Source organism: Lolium perenne, chromosome 4 (genome assembly GCF_019359855.2).
Source record: "Lolium perenne isolate Kyuss_39 chromosome 4, Kyuss_2.0, whole genome shotgun sequence".
NCBI lineage: Eukaryota > Viridiplantae > Streptophyta > Magnoliopsida > Poales > Poaceae > Lolium > Lolium perenne.
Genome location: NC_067247.2, coordinates 149,053,368 through 149,072,784, shown reverse-complemented (window position 1 = coordinate 149,072,784; position 19,417 = coordinate 149,053,368).

Below are 19,417 nucleotides of genomic sequence, written 5' to 3'. Positions count from 1 at the left end.
CTATGATGATAACAACCTAGTAGCCGCAGGGTATTCCGATCGGCAGGACGATCGATACGATGAGAGAAGAGACGATCGACAGGACGGTAATCGGAACAACTCTGGGAACCGTGGCAACTACAAACCACAGAAGCAGAGGACTCCCGAATTACCCTACGCTGAGCAGATCAACGCCCCCTGTTACCTGCACTCGTATGTCGATTCCAAGGACGGCAAAACGAAGTCGAGTCACCTGCTAAGGGACTGTCGGCAGTTCCTTGACATGCACAAACTCATCCAGCAGTCAGGTCAGCAACAGCTACCACCGCCACCCCCACCTCCACCGCAGCATCAAGTCCAGCAGGCTCAACCTCATCAACCCAACGAGGCGTTTCCACCACCACGTGGGCAGATGAGCATGATCCATAGGACAGGTGTCTCGAGAAGAGAGATGAAGAAGCTCACCCGAGAGATCAACTTGGCAGAAAGCATCATGGCGAACATCCCCGAGTATGTCGAGTGGTCCTCTCAGAACATTACGTTCAGTCGAACAGATCACCCGATGACCATACCAAAACCAGGACACGCTGCCTTAGTAGTCGAAGCACAAATTGGGGGGTTCAAGATGAGCAAAGTCTTCATGGATGGTGGAAGCGGGTTAAACCTGATATTCGTCGACACAATCAGAGGTATGGGGATCAGCATGCAGATGCTAGAAGAAACAAACACTTGCTTCCATGGGATCCTTCCAACCGCACCAGGCTACTCTCTTGGCAAAGTTTACCTGAATGTCGTCTTCGGCAAAGCAGACAATTTCAGGAAGGAAAAGATCGAGTTTGAAGTAGTGAACTGGGAGTCACAGTATCACGCTATACTCGGGAGACCAGCTTATGCCAAGTTCATGGCTGTGCCGCACTATGCATACCTCAAGCTGAAAATGCCTGGGAACAATGGGACAAACATCACAGTCTATGGAAGTTTTTCACGCTCGGACAATTGTGATCGCGATTTTCAGAGGATTGCTGCGAAGTTCGGGTCACAGCAAGAAATCATCGACCCTTTACCCAAGCTGTCATTACGTGAAATCAAGGAGGAGAAAGATGTCAAGGAAACCAAGAAGAAGCCAGCTGCTCCTGCCCCTAAAGCTTTGACAGCCGAAGCTTCGGCAGCAGAAGCTTCGGCAGCAGAAGCCTCGGCAGCAAAAGGTTCGGCAGTTGATGGCGCAGAAGGCATAGGAGACAGCAAGATGCTGGCAACCACTGCTCAAACCCCTGGTGAAACCAACAACGCTGCAGCAACCACTAACGTGGTGAAAAAGCCAGAAGAAGAGAAGAACCCCTTCCTTGCTTAAGCAATTTATCAGCATTTAATTTTCTCCTTTTATTCTAAACAGGGCCTTCCTTTTTTCGCCCTCTAGTCTCATGCTTACCTTATCAATAAGATTTTAAGCTTCGATTCTTTGTCAAAGCATTGCAGTAATTCAAAACGACTAAGCCGCATCACTATGCAAACATAGTACAAGGCAGAAGATCGTGTTCTAAAAAAGCCTCTACGAGTGCTAAAAGACATTAACCTTTCCCTTTGCTATAGATGCCTCTACGAGTGCCGTAAATAGCAAGAGTTCGGAAATACATACAACCCACGTTCGATATTTTACTTATGGAAATATCAATGGACAACGGGCTCATCGGCAGCATCATTACACCCGAAATATTCGGGAGTGACTGTCGAAACATACATCGGTTGAAAGCAAAGTTGCGCATACAACAGGTTTAGCAAAACCTGCAACACGAGCTGATCACTCAAATGATTTGCTAACCAACCAATATACATACATTCAAACGAGCAACTCAGATTCGCTCAGTCAAAACTTGCCAACGACATTAGCACGGTAAAAGTACATACGCATGTATCTACCGAACAAAAGGGCCTCATTACATAATCCAAACGCTTGGATAAAGTAGCCAAATTATCTACTTACAAAACAAACCTTTAATCCCTGAAATCACCCTTGCGGAGTTCCTCTTTCCTCAGGTACCTTTGAGTCCTCCTCAAGTCTGTCGACAATTATATTGGCGGGCAACAATACCTTCGGATACAGTGCCTCCAAGTCTCCAGTTGCGTTGGCAATCGACAGCAAACTTGCTGAGGGATAACGGGCGAGTACAAGGGCAAGTGTAAACCTGGCCCCTGCAAAAACTTGTGCACGCACCAAGTCTCGGATCTTTTTGGCATTACCAAACTCAGACATCAAAGCCAGGAGCGTGGGGGGAACTGCGTTCAAAGGGAACATCGTCTTCCAAACCACCCTCATAGCCTTGTAGCACTTGTTGAAGAAGTGGTGGACCTGCTGAACCCGATCCTGAAATCGCGCGACAGCCGAAGCCTTCGAGTGCTCCCGCCAGAAAATTTCTTCGGCTGAGGATAGCTGGGTTAATGCATGCACACGCTCGTGAATCCGTTTGTTCTCTTCCGCACGGTTCAGAGCTATGACTGGCAAAGAAATAAATGAAGGATCAGATAAGGAGTTGTTGACAAAAGGGCGCAGGGATTAAGAAACTCACAGTTCAAACTCTCGGTAGCTTTATGCAGCTCAGTAAGAGCGTACCGCTCCACGTCGGCTGCAATCTCGCTCTTCTTATTGACAATAGCTGCTAAGGCGTAAGTGCTGCGCAGATCCTTGTCCATCTGGGTGATCCGATCCTTCATCCGCTGGATTTGATCACCTTCGGGAAGAACACCCGAAGAGTCATCGACAAATGAGGGCACCGGGAAAACCTGCAGGAAACAGCGTTAACAAGGATGTCGGATACAGCCCAATTGAACATCCAACGTAACTCCCATCGGGAGAAGTGCAAGTAACCACTATCGGGAGAAGTGCAAGTAACTACTATCGGGAGAAGCGCAAGTGAAAACATTATGATAAAGGTGTGCCAGCAACATTGCCAGCACGGAGTTCATTACAAACATAAAGTTTTGCAACAAGAACAATGTTTCACATCAGCTCGAAGATAAGTTACAAAAATCAAGGGGCCTGGGTCTGATTCGACAAACTAGGTCCAGCCGATGTCTTCCCTGACGAGACTAGTTCAAGGAGCTGACGAGCACAAGTAAGGGCAGACGTTTTAAAAGCGCTTAAGTCAACGAATCGCCCATCTTGCTCTTTCGGCAGCTCCTTAGTCATTTCTTCGATGTCAGCCTTAAAGCTGTAACCCATTGATGTCTACGCACCCTCCTTTTCCTGTAGACAGTGTTGGGCCTCCAAGAGCAGAGGTTTGTAGAACAGCAGCAAGTTTTCCCTTAAGTGGATCACCCAAGGTTTATCGAACTCAGGGAGGAAGAGGTCAAAGATATCCCTCTCATGCAACCCTGCAACCACAAAGCAAGAAGTCTCTTGTGTCCCCAACACACCTAATAGGTGCACTAGTTCGGCGAAGAGATAGTGAAATACAGGTGGTATAAATAAATAGTAGCAACGGCACCAGAAAAGTGCTTTGCTCAGGACAGTAAATAAGCAGTAGTAACGCAGCAGTAGTAACGCAGTAAAACAGTAAACAAGCAGCGATAGCAGTATTTAGGAACAAGGCCTAGGGATTACACTTTCACTAGTGAACACTCTCAACTTTGATCACATAACAGAATAGATAAATGCATACTCTACACCCTCTTGTTGGATGATGAACACCATTGCGTAGGATTACACGAACCCTCAATGCCGGAGTTAACAAGCTCCACAATATTCAATGTTCATGTTTAAATAACCTTAGAGTGCATGACAGATCAACATAACCAAACCAAGTACTAACATAGCATGCACACTGTCACCTTCACACTACGAAAGGAGGAATAGATCACATCAATACCATCATAGCAATAGTTAACTTCATAATCTACAAGAGATCATAATCATAGCCTACGCCAAGTACTAACACGGATGCACACACTGTCACCATTACACCGTGCAGGAGGAATAAAACTACTTTAATAACATCACTAGAGTAGCATGCAGATAAATTGTGATACAAAACACATTGCAATCATAAAGAGATATAAATAAGCACTTCACTATGCCATTCATAACAGTGAATAAGTATTCTGTGAAATATAGCCTAAGAGACCCACACGGTGCACACACTGTCACCTTTACACACGTGGGACAAGGAGTCTCCGGAGATCACATAAGTAAAATCCACTTGACTAGCATAACGACATCTAGATTACAAGCATCATCATATGAATCTCAATCATGTAAGGCAGCTCATGAGATTATTGTATTGAAGTACATAGGAGAGAGATGAACCACATAGCTACCGGTACAGCCCCGAGCCTCGATGGAGAAATACTCCCTCCTCATGGGAGACAGCAGCGTTGATGAAGATGGCGGTGGTGTCGATGGAGAAGCCTTCCGGGGGCACTTCCCCGTCCCGGCGGCGTGCCGGAACAGAGAGTCCTGTCCCCCAGATCTTGGCTTCGCGATGGCGGCGGCTCTGGAAGGTTTCTGCGGGTTTCGTCGATCGTGGTAGGGTTTTCGCGACGAAGGCTTTAAGTAGGCGGAAGGGCAAGGTCGGTGGAGTCACGAGGGACCCACACAATAGGGCGGCGCGGGCCCTAGCCTGGCCGCGCCGCCTTAGTGTGGCGCCACCTCGTGGCCCCACTTCGTATCTCCTCCGGTCTTCTGGAAGCTTCGTGTGAAAATAGGACCCTGGGCGTTGATTTCGTCCAATTCCGAGAATATTTCCTTACTAGGATTTCTGAAACCAAAAACAGCAGAAAACAGGAACTGGCACTTCGGCATCTCGTCAATAGGTTAGTTCCATAAAACGCATAAATATGACATAAAGTATGCATAAAACATGTAGATATCATCAATAATGTGGCATGGAACATAAGAAATTATCGATACGTCGGAGACGTATCAGCATCTCCAAGCTTAGTTCCTGCTCGTCCCGAGCAGGTAAACGATAACAAAGATAATTTCTGGAGTGACATGCCATCATAACCTTGATCATACTATTGTAAGGATATGTAATGAATGCAGCGATCAAAACAATGGTAATGACATGAGTAAACAAATGAATCATATAGCAAAGACTTTTCATGAATAGTACTTCAAGACAAGCATCAATAAGTCTTGCATAAGAGTTAACTCATAAAGCAATAATTCAAAGTAAAGACATTGAAGCAACACAAAGGAAGATGAAGTTTCAGCGGTTGCTTTCAACTTGTAACATGTATATCTCATAGATAGTTGTCAATGTAAAGTAATATAACAAATGCAATATGCAAGTATGTAGGAATCAATGCACAGTTCACACAAGTGTTTGCTTCTTGAGGTGGAGAGAAATAGGTGAACTGACTCAACATAAAAGTAAAAGAATGGTCCTTCAAAGAGGAAAGCATCGATTGCTATATTTGTGCTAGAGCTTTGATTTTGAAAACAAGAAACAATTTTGTCAACGGTAGTAATAAAGCATATGTGTTATGTAAATTATATCTTACAAGTTGCAAGCCTCATGCATAGTATACTAATAGTGCCCGCACCTTGTCCTAATTAGCTTGGACTACCGGGATTATCGCAATGCACATGTTTTAACCAAGTGTCACAAAGGGGTACCTCTATGCCGCCTGTACAAAGGTCTAAGGAGAAAGCTCGCATTGGATTTCTCGCTATTGATTATTCTCAACTTAGACATCCATACCGGGACAACATAGACAACAGATAATGGACTCCTCTTTTATGCATAAGCATGTAGCAACAATTAATTTTCTCATTTGAGATTGAGGATATATGTCCAAAACTGAAACTTCCACCATGGATCATGGCTTTAGTTAGCGGTCCAATGTTCTTCTCTAACAATATGCATGCTCTAACCATAAGGTGGTAGATCGCCCTTACTTCAGACAAGACGAACATGCATAGCAACTCACATGATATTCAACAAAGAGTAGTTGATGGCGTCCCCAGGAACATGGTTATTGCACAACAAGCAACTTAATAAGAGATAAAGTGCATAAGTACATATTCAATACCACAATAGTTTTTAAGCTATTTGTCCCATGAGCTATTTATTATAAACGTGAAGAATGGAAATTTAAAGGTAGCACTCAAGCAATTTACTTTGGAATGGCAGAGAAATACCATGTAGTAGGTAGGTATGGTGGACACAAATGGCATAGTGGTTGGCTCAAGTATTTTGGATGCATGAGAAGTATTCCCTCTCGATACAAGGTTTAGGCTAGCAAGGCTATTTGAAACAAACACAAGGATGAAGCGGTGCAGCAAAACTCACATAAAAGACATATTGTAAACATTATAAGACTCTACACCGTCTTCCTTGTTGTTCAAACTCAATACTAGAAATTATCTAGACCTTAGAGAGACCAATTATGCAAACCAAATTTTAGCAAGCTCTATGTATTTCTTCATTAATAGGTGCAAAGTATATGATGCAAGAGCTTAAACATGAGCACAACAATTGCCAAGTATCAAATTATTCAAGACATTTTAGAATTACTACATGTAGCATTTCCCGATGCCAACCATATAACAATGAACGAAGCAGTTTCAACCTTCGCCATGAACACTAAAGATAGAACTAAGAACACATGTGTTCATATGAACCAGCGGAGCGTGTCTCTCTCCCACACAATGAATGCTAGGATCCAATTTATTCAAACAAAAACAAAAACAAGAACAAACAGACGCTCCATGTAAAGTACATAAGATGTGACCGAATAAAAATATAGTTTCAAGGGAGGAACCTGATAAATTGTCGATGAAGAAGGGGATGCCTTGGGCATCCCCAAGCTTAGACGCTTGGGTCTTCTTGAAATATGCAGGGGTGAACCACCGGGGCATCCCCAAGCTTAGACTTTTCTCTCTTCTTGATCATAGTATATCATCCTCCTCTCTTGACCCTTGAAAACTTCCTCCACACCAAACTCGAAACAAACTCATTAGAGGGTTAGTGCATAATCAAAAATTCACATGTTCAGAGGTGACACAATCATTCTTAACACTTCTGGACATTGCCCAAAGCTACTTGAAGTTAATGGAACAAAGAAATCCATCCAACATAGCAAAAGAGGCAATGCGAAATAAAAGGCAGAATCTGTCAAAACAGAACAGTCCGTAAAGACGAATTTTAAAGTGGCACCAGAGTTGCTCAGATGAAAATGCTTAAATTGAATGAAAGTTGCGTACATATCTGAGGATCACTCACGTAAATTGGCATAATTTTCTGAGTTACCTACAGAGAATTAGGCCCAGATTCGTGACAGCAAGAAATCTGTTTCTGCGCAGTAATCCAAATCTAGTATGAACCTTACTATCAAAGACTTTACTTGGCACAACAATGCAACAAAACTAAGATAAGGAGAGGTTGCTACAGTAGTAACAACTTCCAAGACACAAATATAAAACAAAAGTACTGTAGCAAAATAAACTCATGGGTTATCTCCCAAGAAGTGTTTTCTTTATAGCCATTAAGATGGGCTCAGCAGTTTTAATGATGCACTCGCAAGAAATAGTAGTTGAAGCAACATCAAGAGGCAAATTCAAAACAAATTTAAGTCTAACATGCTTCCTATGCATAGGAATCTTGTAAATAAACAAGTTCATGAAGAGCAAAGTAACAAGCATAGGAAGATAAAACCAGTTTAACTTCAAAAATTTCAGCATATAGAGAGGTGTTTTAGTAACATGAAAATTTCTACAACCATATTTTCCTCTCTCATAATAACTTTCAGTAGCATCATGAGCAAACTCAACAATATAACTATCACATAAAGCATTCTTATCATGAGTCTCATGCATAAAATTATTACTCTCCACATAAGCATAATCAATTTTATTAGTTGTAGTGGGAGCAAATTCAACAAAGTAGCTATCATTATTATTCTCATCATCAAATATAGGAGGCATATTGTAATCATAATCAATTTTATCCTCCATAACAGGCGGTACTAAAAGACCAATATCATCATAAATAGGAGGCAAACTATCATCAAAGTAAATTTTCTCCTCAATGCTTGGGGGACTAAAAATATCATGCTCATCAAAGCCAGCTTCCCCAAGCTTAGAATTTTCCATAGCATTAGCAACAACAGTGTTCAAAGCATTCATATTAATAACATTCCCACTAGCATGCATATAAAGTTCCATGGGTTTTTTAATTCTCTCTTCAAACACATCATGTCCTAATTCAAGATAAAGTTCATAAAGGTCTCTCATATTTTTGTTGTTTTCCATTATGCCTAACTAGTGTAAACAAGAAACAAAAAGCTGCAATTGCAGGATCTAAAGGAAATAGCTTCGAGCACACACACAACGGTAACAGAAAAGTACTTAGTACCTGGGACCGGAGTATGAATGCCTTTTACCTTTCCTCCCCGGCAACGGCGCCAGAAAATAGCTTGATTGCCGGGATCCGGTGTGTGTGTGCCGTTTACCTTTCCTCCCCGGCAACGGCGCCAGAAAATAGCTTGATGTCTACGCCCCCTCCTTTTCCTGTAGACAGTGTTGGGCCTCCAAGAGCAGAGGTTTGTAGAACAGCAGCAAGTTTTCCCTTAAGTGGATCACCCAAGGTTTATCGAACTCAGGGAGGAAGAGGTCAAAGATATCCCTCTCATGCAACCATGCAACCACAAAGCAAGAAGTCTCTTGTGTCCCCAACACCTAATAGGTGCACTAGTTCGGCGAAGAGATAGTGAAATACAGGTAGTATAAATAAATAGTAGCAACGGCACCAGAAAAGTGCTTTGCTCAGGACAGTAAACAAGCAGTAGTAACGCAGCAGTAGTAACGCAGTAAAACAGTAAACAAGCAGCGATAGCAGTATTTAGGAACAAGGCCTAGGGATTACACTTTCACTAGTGGACACTCTCAACTTTGATCACATAACAGAATAGATAAATGCATACTCTACACCCTCTTGTTGGATGATGAACACCATTGCGTAGGATTACACGAACCCTCAATGCCGGAGTTAACAAGCTCCACAATATTCAATGTTCATGTTTAAATAACCTTAGAGTGCATGACAGATCAACATAACCAAACCAAGTACTAACATAGCATGCACACTGTCACCTTCACACTACGAAAGGAGGAATAGATCACATCAATACCATCATAGCAATAGTTAACTTCATAATCTACAAGAGATCATAATCATAGCCTACGCCAAGTACTAACACGGATGCACACACTGTCACCATTACACCGTGCAGGAGGAATAAAACTACTTTAATAACATCACTAGAGTAGCATGCAGATAAATTGTGATACAAAACACATTGCAATCATAAAGAGATATAAATAAGCACTTCACTATGCCATTCATAACAGTGAATAAGTATTCTGTGAAATATAGCCTAAGAGACCCACACGGTGCACACACTGTCACCTTTACACACGTGGGACAAGGAGTCACCGGAGATCACATAAGTAAAATTCACTTGACTAGCATAACGACATCTAGATTACAAGCATCATCATATGAATCTCAATCATGTAAGACAGCTCATGAGATTATTGTATTGAAGTACATAGGAGAGAGATGAACCACATAGCTACCGGTACAGCCCCGAGCCTCGATGGAGAACTACTCCCTCCTCATGGGAGACAGCAGCGTTGATGAAGATGGCGGTGGTGTCGATGGAGAAGCCTTCCGGGGGCACTTCCCCGTCCCGGCGGCGTGCCGGAACAGAGAGTCCTGTCCCCCAGATCTTGGCTTCGCAATGGCGGCGGCTCTGGAAGGTTTCTGCGGGTTTCGTCGATCGTGGTAGGGTTTTCGCGACGGAGGCTTTAAGTAGGCGGAAGGGCAAGGTCGGTGGAGTCACGAGGGACCCACACAACAGGGCGGCGCAGGCCCTAGCCTAGCCGCGCCGCCTTAGTGTGGCGCCACCTCGTGGCCCCACTTCGTATCTCCTCCGGTCTTCTGGAAGCTTCGTGTGAAAATAGGACCCTGGGCGTTGATTTCGTCCAATTCCGAGAATATTTCCTTACTAGGATTTCTGAAACCAAAAATAGCAGAAAACAGGAACTGGCACTTCGGCATCTCGTCAATAGGTTAGTTCCAGAAAACGCATAAATATGACATAAAGTATGCATAAAACATGTAGATATCATCAATAATGTGGCATGGAACATAAGAAATTATCGATACGTCGGAGACGTATCACCCATCATAAGTTGGAAGGCAAGGAGGGCACCATAGGTACGCGAAGTACGCTTGAATACCTCGATAACCTCCTTGGTGTCAACCGCGAAGGCATCAATCAGCTGCCCCAGAGTCTTCTCCTGCTTGATCTTGGGGAAAATCATCGAGTGCATCCGTGCCAGGGCACCTTTTCCATTTTCAAGAAGCTCCCGGGTAAGCTGGTGGGAGGCGAGAGCCATCGACACACCATTTGCCGGAGAGTTGTTCGGAACTTTGTCCAAGGCAGCAGCAGGGATGCTGGCGGCTTCTGCAAGAAATCGAATTGGAAAAGGTCATTGGTAAAGAAACGAATCCGTAAGAGTAATAATCAACAGAGATGTATGAAAGAGCTTACCAAGTAGAGCCAAAGAAGATTGATGAAGGAGTTCATCCTTTTCAGCTGCCCGAGCTTCCTCCTCCTTCAGCCTCTCCTTCAGTTTGCTCGGCTCCTCTTTCAGGGAGTCGACCTCCTAGCGAGATGTGGCAGCCTTTTTAATGGCGCCGTCCAACTTTGAAGAGGAAGGTTTAACTTCCTCCTGCAGTCGAACGTTGTCCGCCTCCAGGGAGGTAAATTGAGAGGCAAAGGCCTCTAAAGAAGATATCACACCGTGCAGGTCCTTAAGGGAAAAAAGGATGTTTTACAAAGAATCATTAGGCAAGGCATACTCCAAGAAATTCGCGTTGTATTCCAAAAGGGCTTACTGAAGGAGGAATCGTGGTGGCAACAGGAATGTCTTTCCCCTTGGAAAGGGAAGAAGCAGTCGATGCCTGGGCCGTGGGAGTTGCCTTAGGAGCCGAAGCTTCGGAAGCTGCAACGGCCGGCGGAACAACATCGGACCTGGCTTTCTTAGATGGAGGCTCGATGAAACCTTCGTCACTACAAAAAGGAAACGGTCGACAGAAGTTATGCAGAGAATGCGGGAAACAAGAGGACAAAATATAGTAAAAAATAAGAAGGTTATTTACATATCGAGAAGATCGTCTTCGTCAGCAAAGCCGCCGATTGATCTCTTCACGGGCGGAGCCCTGGTCTCCTCCACAGCTGCATTAAGAAAGGCATCACGATCAGCGTCATCATCACGCACTGATCCCTCTGTGTCGCAAGCGTCATCGGCTGAAGGAGGGAGATTGGTGTGAACAGTTTCTGAATCGATCGGATCATCGTAATCGCTTTCTGGGCTTGTATGCTCGACAGTCTGAAAATCAATGGGTACTGAGGAGCCTCTCCCCTCAGAAATGTCGTTCGGCGAGTCGTGCAAATCTCCAAAGGTTATGGCGACCTGTCGAAGGAAAAATAAATGAGAACAATGGTACTCATGTTGATTAAGTGAGAGTAGCATAATAAGAATCTGAAAGGGGAAGTTACCTCTGGCGGTGGATGTTCGACATCGAAAGGAGTGTAAGAAGATGTCAATGGGATCGAATCCTCTTGACTAAAGAAAGTAAGGCGACGGACTTCATCGAGCAGTTCCTTTTCTGACAATTCGGCAGCATTAATCCTGGTCTCATCCTTTGGACCTGAATACAACCACATCGGGCGAACTCTGGCCATGACTGGTTGGACTCGACGTTTCAGGAACACTGCCGCTACCTCTGTGCTGACCATGGTTTGGCCATCAGCTTCCTTGATCCGAAGAAATTTGGCAAATAATTCATCGGCTGCTACTCTTTCATCGGGAGAGAGAATATTCTTCCAGGAATTCTTAGGCTTGGCTTCAAGGACATCGACAAAGTGAGGAAGCTGGGATTCGGGTGACAAGGAATCCTTGACGTAAAACCATTTCAGCCTCCACCCTTGCATGGATTCTCTCATTGGGAAATTGAAGTAGTTAACATCCGAAGGAGCTACAAATCCCACTCCTCCGGTGACAAAGGATCCATTACTGCTGCTGTATCTCTTCACATAGAAGATCTTTTTCCACAACCCAAAATCAGGCCTAATGCCCAGAAATGCCTCGCAAAGGGTGATGAACACAGCAACGTGAAGGATTGAGTTGGGAGTGAGTTGCCATAATTGGATCTCGTAAGTTCGCAAGAGGTGGAGGAGGAATTCATGAGCGGGAAGCGAAAGACCCCGATATAAGAACGACAAGAACATCACGGTAAAACCAGCAGGGGATTAGGCCGAGAAATCGCACCTGGAAAGATCACATTCCCCTCATCGGAGGAGATCAATCCCAGGCTTCGGGATCTCTTCTCGTCACGCTTGGTGACGGTTGAAGCTATCCAATCTCCGGGCTTGGCTACTGAGCTTGGTGGCGCCGGCGGCGCCGGAGCTGGGGGAGGAGCGTCTGGGGCACCCGCCTTCGAAAGAATCGAGGAAGATTTGGCGGCGGCGCCACCGCTCGTGGAACTGGCGGCGGCGCTAGGGTTCTTCTTTTTCACCATCGCGAGATCTGAGAAAAACTGGAAAGCGGTGGTGGCGGCGCAGCAGTTGCGAAAGGGAGAAGAGGAAGAACGACGAAGGGATGTTATGACAAATGAAGGAGAAGATTAGGGATTTTCATCCTTTGAGAAATTTAAGGAAAGCCCCATACTGCCAAGTGGACCTTTTCTTCAGTTAATGATTGCAGAAATCGAGGAGGTGCCTCGGTAACTGTGTAAGAGGAGCAGGAACTGCTCGAAAAAAGGGCTGGCGGGTTGCGTCTTATCAGTCAGAATCGAGGTGTCAGTAAAACGTCATCAATGACGTCATGTGGAATGATTGCATACGGAGGAATAAAAAGCTGTCGGATGCTCAATTTGAGTCTATGCACAGATTGCAAAGCATCTGCACCTAGACTCGGGGGCTACTCCCATCGGGAGCGCTGGACGAGCACCCGACAGAATAAGGACTCGAAGGAAAAACTTGACTCGAGCCTGCACCCGGACGCAAGCGCCCGTGCCCAGACTCGGGGGCTACTCCCATCGGGAGCGCTGGACGCGCACCCGACAGAACTTTTTTTCGCACTCCAGGATCATGCCCGGGGACTTGATTCTGTGTAGGGTAACGTTGTTTTGCCATCGGCAGTTAACCAGCAAAAGCTGGGCACGTTACTCATTATCCCTTGCATGAAGAAAATATATCAGAAGACCTATGAAGACTTCGGCAGAGAAAAATGTTCGAGTGGTACAACTTGAGTCTACGCACGGATTGCGAGCATCCGTACCTAGACTCGGGGGCTACTCCCATCGGGAGCGCTGACGCGCACCCGATAGAAGAAGAAGGTGCAGACAGAAGGAAAACAAGAATGATCAAGGAGAAGGACGTTGGAAGAAGACATGCTTTAGTCCCTACCCGAACTATGTTCGGCTAGACACTCGGGGGCTACTGACGTGGGCACTACCCTTCGGGTAACCGATGTTGCTCTACCCTATACAGTCCAGCTGGAGGCCCACGAAGGTACTCGATGGCAAGATGGGCCACTAGGATGGTGCAGTGGAAGGTTCCTTGAAGTACAAGGCACGGAAGGAGCCGAACAAGGAAAGTTTAGAGATAGACCTACTGTAAACCTAGTCGTACTCGATTAGACCTCTCGAGACCCGGCCTCCTATATAAAGGCCAGGAGAGGGGCTATCGAGGGACACAATCAATATTAGCAATCTTAGCCAACAGAAGCCTAGACCTAGGTTACCCTAGTACTTAGCTATCTCGACGAGATCTCAGCCGAACTATTCGGCACCCCATTGTAACCCATTATCATCATAATCAAGAACAGACAGGCAGGACGTAAGGGTTTTACCTCATCGAGGGCCCCGAGCCTGGGTAAATCGCTCTCCCCGCTTGTCTGTGAACCGATGTCTCGTGTCAGCTTGCAGGATTCCATCAACCCTAAGCCCCTATCGGATGGCATTGCCGAGGAGCACCCTCGACAGGCAGCGTTCAGGAGTTTGGTGAACCTGCCGATGTATGCACGCATCGACTCCTTCTGTTTCTGCTAGCAATGCCGCAGCTCCTCGATCCCAACTGGCCTTTTGTACGTCTCTTGGAAGTTGGCGACGAAAGCGTCCACCAGGTCGTCCCATGATTGGATGGATACCTTCGGCAGACCTCTCAGCCAGGCCCGTGCCGAGTCTTTCAGGTAAAGCTGCAGGCATTGCATGGCTACTATCTGGTTTCCTTTGTGTAAGATCACAGTCTGCAGGTAATCGTCTATCCATGACCTTGGCTCCTGCTGCCCGTCATACTTCGCGGCGTCAGTAGGGGTAGGTTTGAACTGCTTGGGTGGCATTGTATCGCGGATCTTGTAACTCAGGCAATCAGCCCCCCTCAGTTCTTATGTTCCCTAGCATCGTCTTCCGATAATCTGGATAACTGATACGTCTCAAACGTATCTATAATTTCTTATGTTCCATGCTACTTTTATGATGATACTCACATGTTTTATACACATTATATGTCATTATTATGCATTTTCCAGCACTAACCTATTGACGAGATGCCGAAGAGCCAGTTGTTGTTTTCTGCTGTTTTTTTGTTTCAGAAATCCTAGTAAGGAAATATTCTCGGAATTGGACGAAATCAACGCCCAGGGTCCTATTTTTCCATGAAGCTTCCAGAAGTCAGAAGAGGAAACGAAGTGGGGCCACGAGGCGGCGACACACTAGGGCGGCGCGGCCCAGGTGCTGGCCGCGCGGCCCTAGCGTGTGGGGCCCCCGTGACTCCTCCGACTCCGCCCTTCCGCCTACTTAAAGCCTTCGTCGCGAAACCCTCTGTACCGAGAGCCACGATACGGTAAACCTTCCGGATTGATGTGTGAGTAGTTCACCCCTGGACCATGGGTCCATAGCAGTAGCTAGATGGTCGTCTTCTCCTAATTGTGCTATCATGCTCGATCTTGTGAGCTGCCTATCATGATCAAGATCATCTATTTGTAATGCTACATGTTGTGTTTGTTGGGATCCAATGAATATTGAATACTATGTCAAGTTGATTATCAATCTATCATATATGTTATTTATGTTCTTGCATGCTCTCCGTTGCTAGTAGAGGCTCTGGCCAAGTTGATACTTGTGACTCCAAGAGGGAGTATTTATGCTCGATAGTGGGTTCATGCCTCCATTAAATGCAGGACGATGTGACAGAAAGTTCTAAGGTTGTGGATGTGCTGTTGCTACTAGGGATAAAACATCAATGCTTTGTCTAAGGATATTTGTGTTGATTACATTACGCACCATACTTAATGCAATTGTCTGTTGTTTGCAACTTAATACCGGAAGGGGTTCGGATGATAACTTGAAAGTGGACTTTTTAGGCATAGATGCATGCTGGATAGCGGTCTATGTACTTTGTCGTAATGCCCTGATTAAATCTCATAGTACTCATCATGATATATGTATGTGCATTGTTATGCCTTCTTTATTTGTCAATTGCCCAACTGTAATTTGTTCACCCAACATTTGTTTATCTTATGGGAGAGACACTACTAGTGAACTGTGGACCCCGGTCCTATTCTTTACATCTGAAATACAATCTACTGCAATTGTTCTTACTGTTCTTCGCAAACAATCATCATCATCCACACTATACATCTAATCCTTTGTTTACAGCAAGCCGGTGAGATTGACAACCTCACTGTTACGTTGGGGCAAAGTACTTTGATTGTGTTGTGCAGGTTCCACGTTGGCGCCGGAATCCCTGGTGTTGCGCCGCACTACACTCCGCCGCCATCAACCTTCAACGTGCTTCTTGGCTCCTACTGGATCGATAAACCTTGGTTTCTTTCTGAGGAAAAACTTGCTACTGTACGCATCACACCTTCCTCTTGGGGTTCCCAACGGACGTGTGTTAACTGCACGCATCAAGCATATTTTCTAGCGACGGTGCCGGGGAGATCAAGACACGCTGCAAGGGGAGTCTCCCACTTCCAATCTCTTTACTTTGTTTTTGTCTTGCTTTATTTTATTTACTACTTTGTTTGTTGCACTAAAACAAAACACACAAAAAATTAGTTGCTAGCTTTACTTTATTTACTATCTTGTTTGCGTTCTCCATATTAAAAACACAAAAAAATTAGTTACTTGCATTTACCTTATCTAGTTTGCTTTATTTACTACTGTTAAAATGAATACTCCTGAAAACACTAAGTTGTGTGACTTCACTAGCACAAATAATAATGATTTCTTATGCACACCTATTGCTCCACCTGCTACTGCAGCAGAATTCTTTGAAATTAAACCTGCTTTACTGAATCTTGTCATGAGAGAGCAATTTTCTGGTGTTAGTTCTGATGATGCTGCTGCCCATCTTAATAATTTTGTTGAACTATGTGAAATGCAAAAGTATAAGGATGTAGATGGTGATATTATAAAATTGAAATTGTTTCCTTTCTCCTTAAGAGGAAGAGCTAAAGATTGGTTGCTATCTCTGCCTAGAAATTGTATTGATTCATGGACTAAATGTAAGGATGCTTTTATTGGTAGATATTATCCTCCCGCTAAAATTATATCTTTGAGAAGTAGCATAATGAATTTTAAGCAATTGGATAATGAACATGTTGCTCAAGCATGGGAGAGAATGAAATCTTTGGTAAAGAATTGCCCAACCCATGGACTAACTACTTGGATGATCATCCAAACCTTCTATGCAGGATTAAATTTTTCTTCGCGGTACCTATTGGATTCAGCTGCGGGAGGTACCTTTATGTCCATTACTTTGGGGGCGGCAACAAAGCTTCTTGATGATATGATGATAAATTACTCTGAATGGCACACGGAAAGAGCTCCACAAGGTAAGAAGGTAAATTCTGTTGAAGAAACCTCCTCCTTGAGTGATAAGATTGATGTGATTATGTCTATGCTTGTGAATGGTAGATATAATGTTGATCCTAATAATGTTCCTTTAGCTTCATTGGTTGCCCAAGAAGAACATGTTGATGTGAAATTCATTAAAAATAATAATTTCAACAACAATGCTTATAGGAATAATTCTGGTAACAACTATAGGCCATATCCTTCTGCTAACAGTAATGGTTATGGTAATTCTTATGGGAATTCTTACAACAATAATAGGAATGTACCCCCTGGTCTTGAAGCCATGCTTAAATAATTTATTAGTACACAAACTGCTTTTAACAAATCTGTTGAAGAAAAGCTTGATAAAATTGATATCCTTGCTTCTAAGGTTGATAGACTTGCCTCTGATGTTGATCTTTTAAAATTGAAAGTTATGCCTAATAAGGATAATGAAAATAAGATTGTTACTACAGCAAATGCCATCCAAGTTAGAATTAATGAGAATATAAGACTGATGGCTGAATTGCATGCTAGGTGGGAAAGAGAAGAAAATGAAAATTTTGCTAAAGAGAATAATGTAGCTAAAGTTTGGACTATTACCACCACTAGTAATGATAATGCTTCACATGTTGCTACACCCCCTACTATCAATGGTAAAATAATTGATGTTGCCAATGTTTCTACTCCTAGTGCAAAGCGTGCAAAATTGCCTGAAACTGCTAAAACTGCTGAAACTGCTTGTGATAAAACTGCTGAAATTTTTTCCAACATTGGGGATAATGATCCCATTGCTGTAGATCATAATGATTTAGACTTTGATGATTGTCACATCTCTGAAGTTATAAAGTTCTTACAAAAACTTGCTAAAAGTCCCAATGCTAGTGCTATAAATTTGGCCTTTACAAAACATATTACAAATGCTCTCATAAAAGCTAGAGAAGAGAAACTAAAACTTGAAACTTCTATTCCTAGGAAGTTAGAAGATGGTTGGGAGCCCATTATTAAGATGAGGGTCAATGATTTTGATTGTAATGCTTTATGTGATCTTGGTGCAAGTATTTCCGTTATGCCTAAGAAACTCTATGATATGCTTGACTTGCCACCATTGAAAAATTGTTATTTGGATGTTAATCTTGTTGATAATGCTACGAAGAAACCTTTGGGGAGAATTGATAATGTTCGTATTATGGTTAACAATAACCTTGTCCCCGTTGATTTTGTTGTCTTGGATATTGAATGCAATGCATCTTGTCCCATTATATTGGGAAGACCTTTTCTTCGAACTGTTGGTGCTACCATTGATATGAAGGAAGGTAATATTAAATATCAATTTCCTCTCAAGAAAGGTATGGAACACTTCCCTAGAAAGAGAATGAAGTTACCTTATGATTCTATTATTAGAACAAATTATGATGTTGATGCTTCATCTCTTGATAATACTTGATTCACACTTTCTGCGCCTAGCTGAAAGGCGTTCAAGAAAAGCGCTTATGGGAGAAACCCATTATTTTACTTCTGCACTTTGTTTTATATTTGAGTCTTGGAAGTTGTTATTACTGTAGCAACCTCTCCTTATCTTTATTTTATTGCATTGTTGTGCCAAGTAAAGTCTTTGATAGTAAAGTCAATACTAGATTTGGATTACTGCGCAGAAACAGATTTCTTGCTGTCACGAATTTGGGTATGGTTCTCTGTAGGTAACTTAGAAAAACCTGCCAATTTACCTGCGTGATCCTCAGATATGTACGCAACTTTCATTCAATTTGGGCATTTTCACCTGAGCAAGTCTGGTTCCTCTAAAAAATTCGTCTTTACGGACTGTTCTGTTTTGACAGATTCTGTCTTTTATTTCGCATTGCCTGTTTTGCTATGTTTGATGGATTCTTTGTTCCATTAACTTTCAGTAGCTTTGTGCAATGTCCAGAAGTGTTAAGAATGATTATGTCACCTCTGAATATATGAATTATGCACTGACCCTCTAATGAGTTTGTTTTGAGTTTGGTGTGGAGGAAGTTTTCAAGGGTCAAGAGAGGAGGATGATACAATATGATTAAGAAGAGTGAAAAGTCAAAGCTTGGGGATGCCCCCGTGGTTCATCCCTGCATATTTTAAGAAGACTCAAGCGTCTAAGCTTGGGGATGCCCAAGGCATCCCTTCTTCATCGACAACTTATCAGGTCACCTCTAGTGAAACTATATTTTTATTCCGTCACATCTTATGTGCTTTACTTGGAGCGTCTGTTTGTTTTGTTTTTGTTTTTGTTTTTGTTTGAATAAAATCGGATCCTAGCATTCTTTGTTTGGGAGAGAGACACGCTCCGCTGTTTCGTATGAACACATGTGTTCTTAGCTTTATTCTTAATGTTCATTGCGAAAGTTGGACTATTTCATTCATTGCTATATGGTTGGAAACGGAAAATGCCGCATGTGGTAAATGGTATAATGTCTTGAATAATGTGATACTTGGCAATTGTTGTGCTCATATAGATCATGTTTAAGCTCTTGCATCATGTACCTTGTACC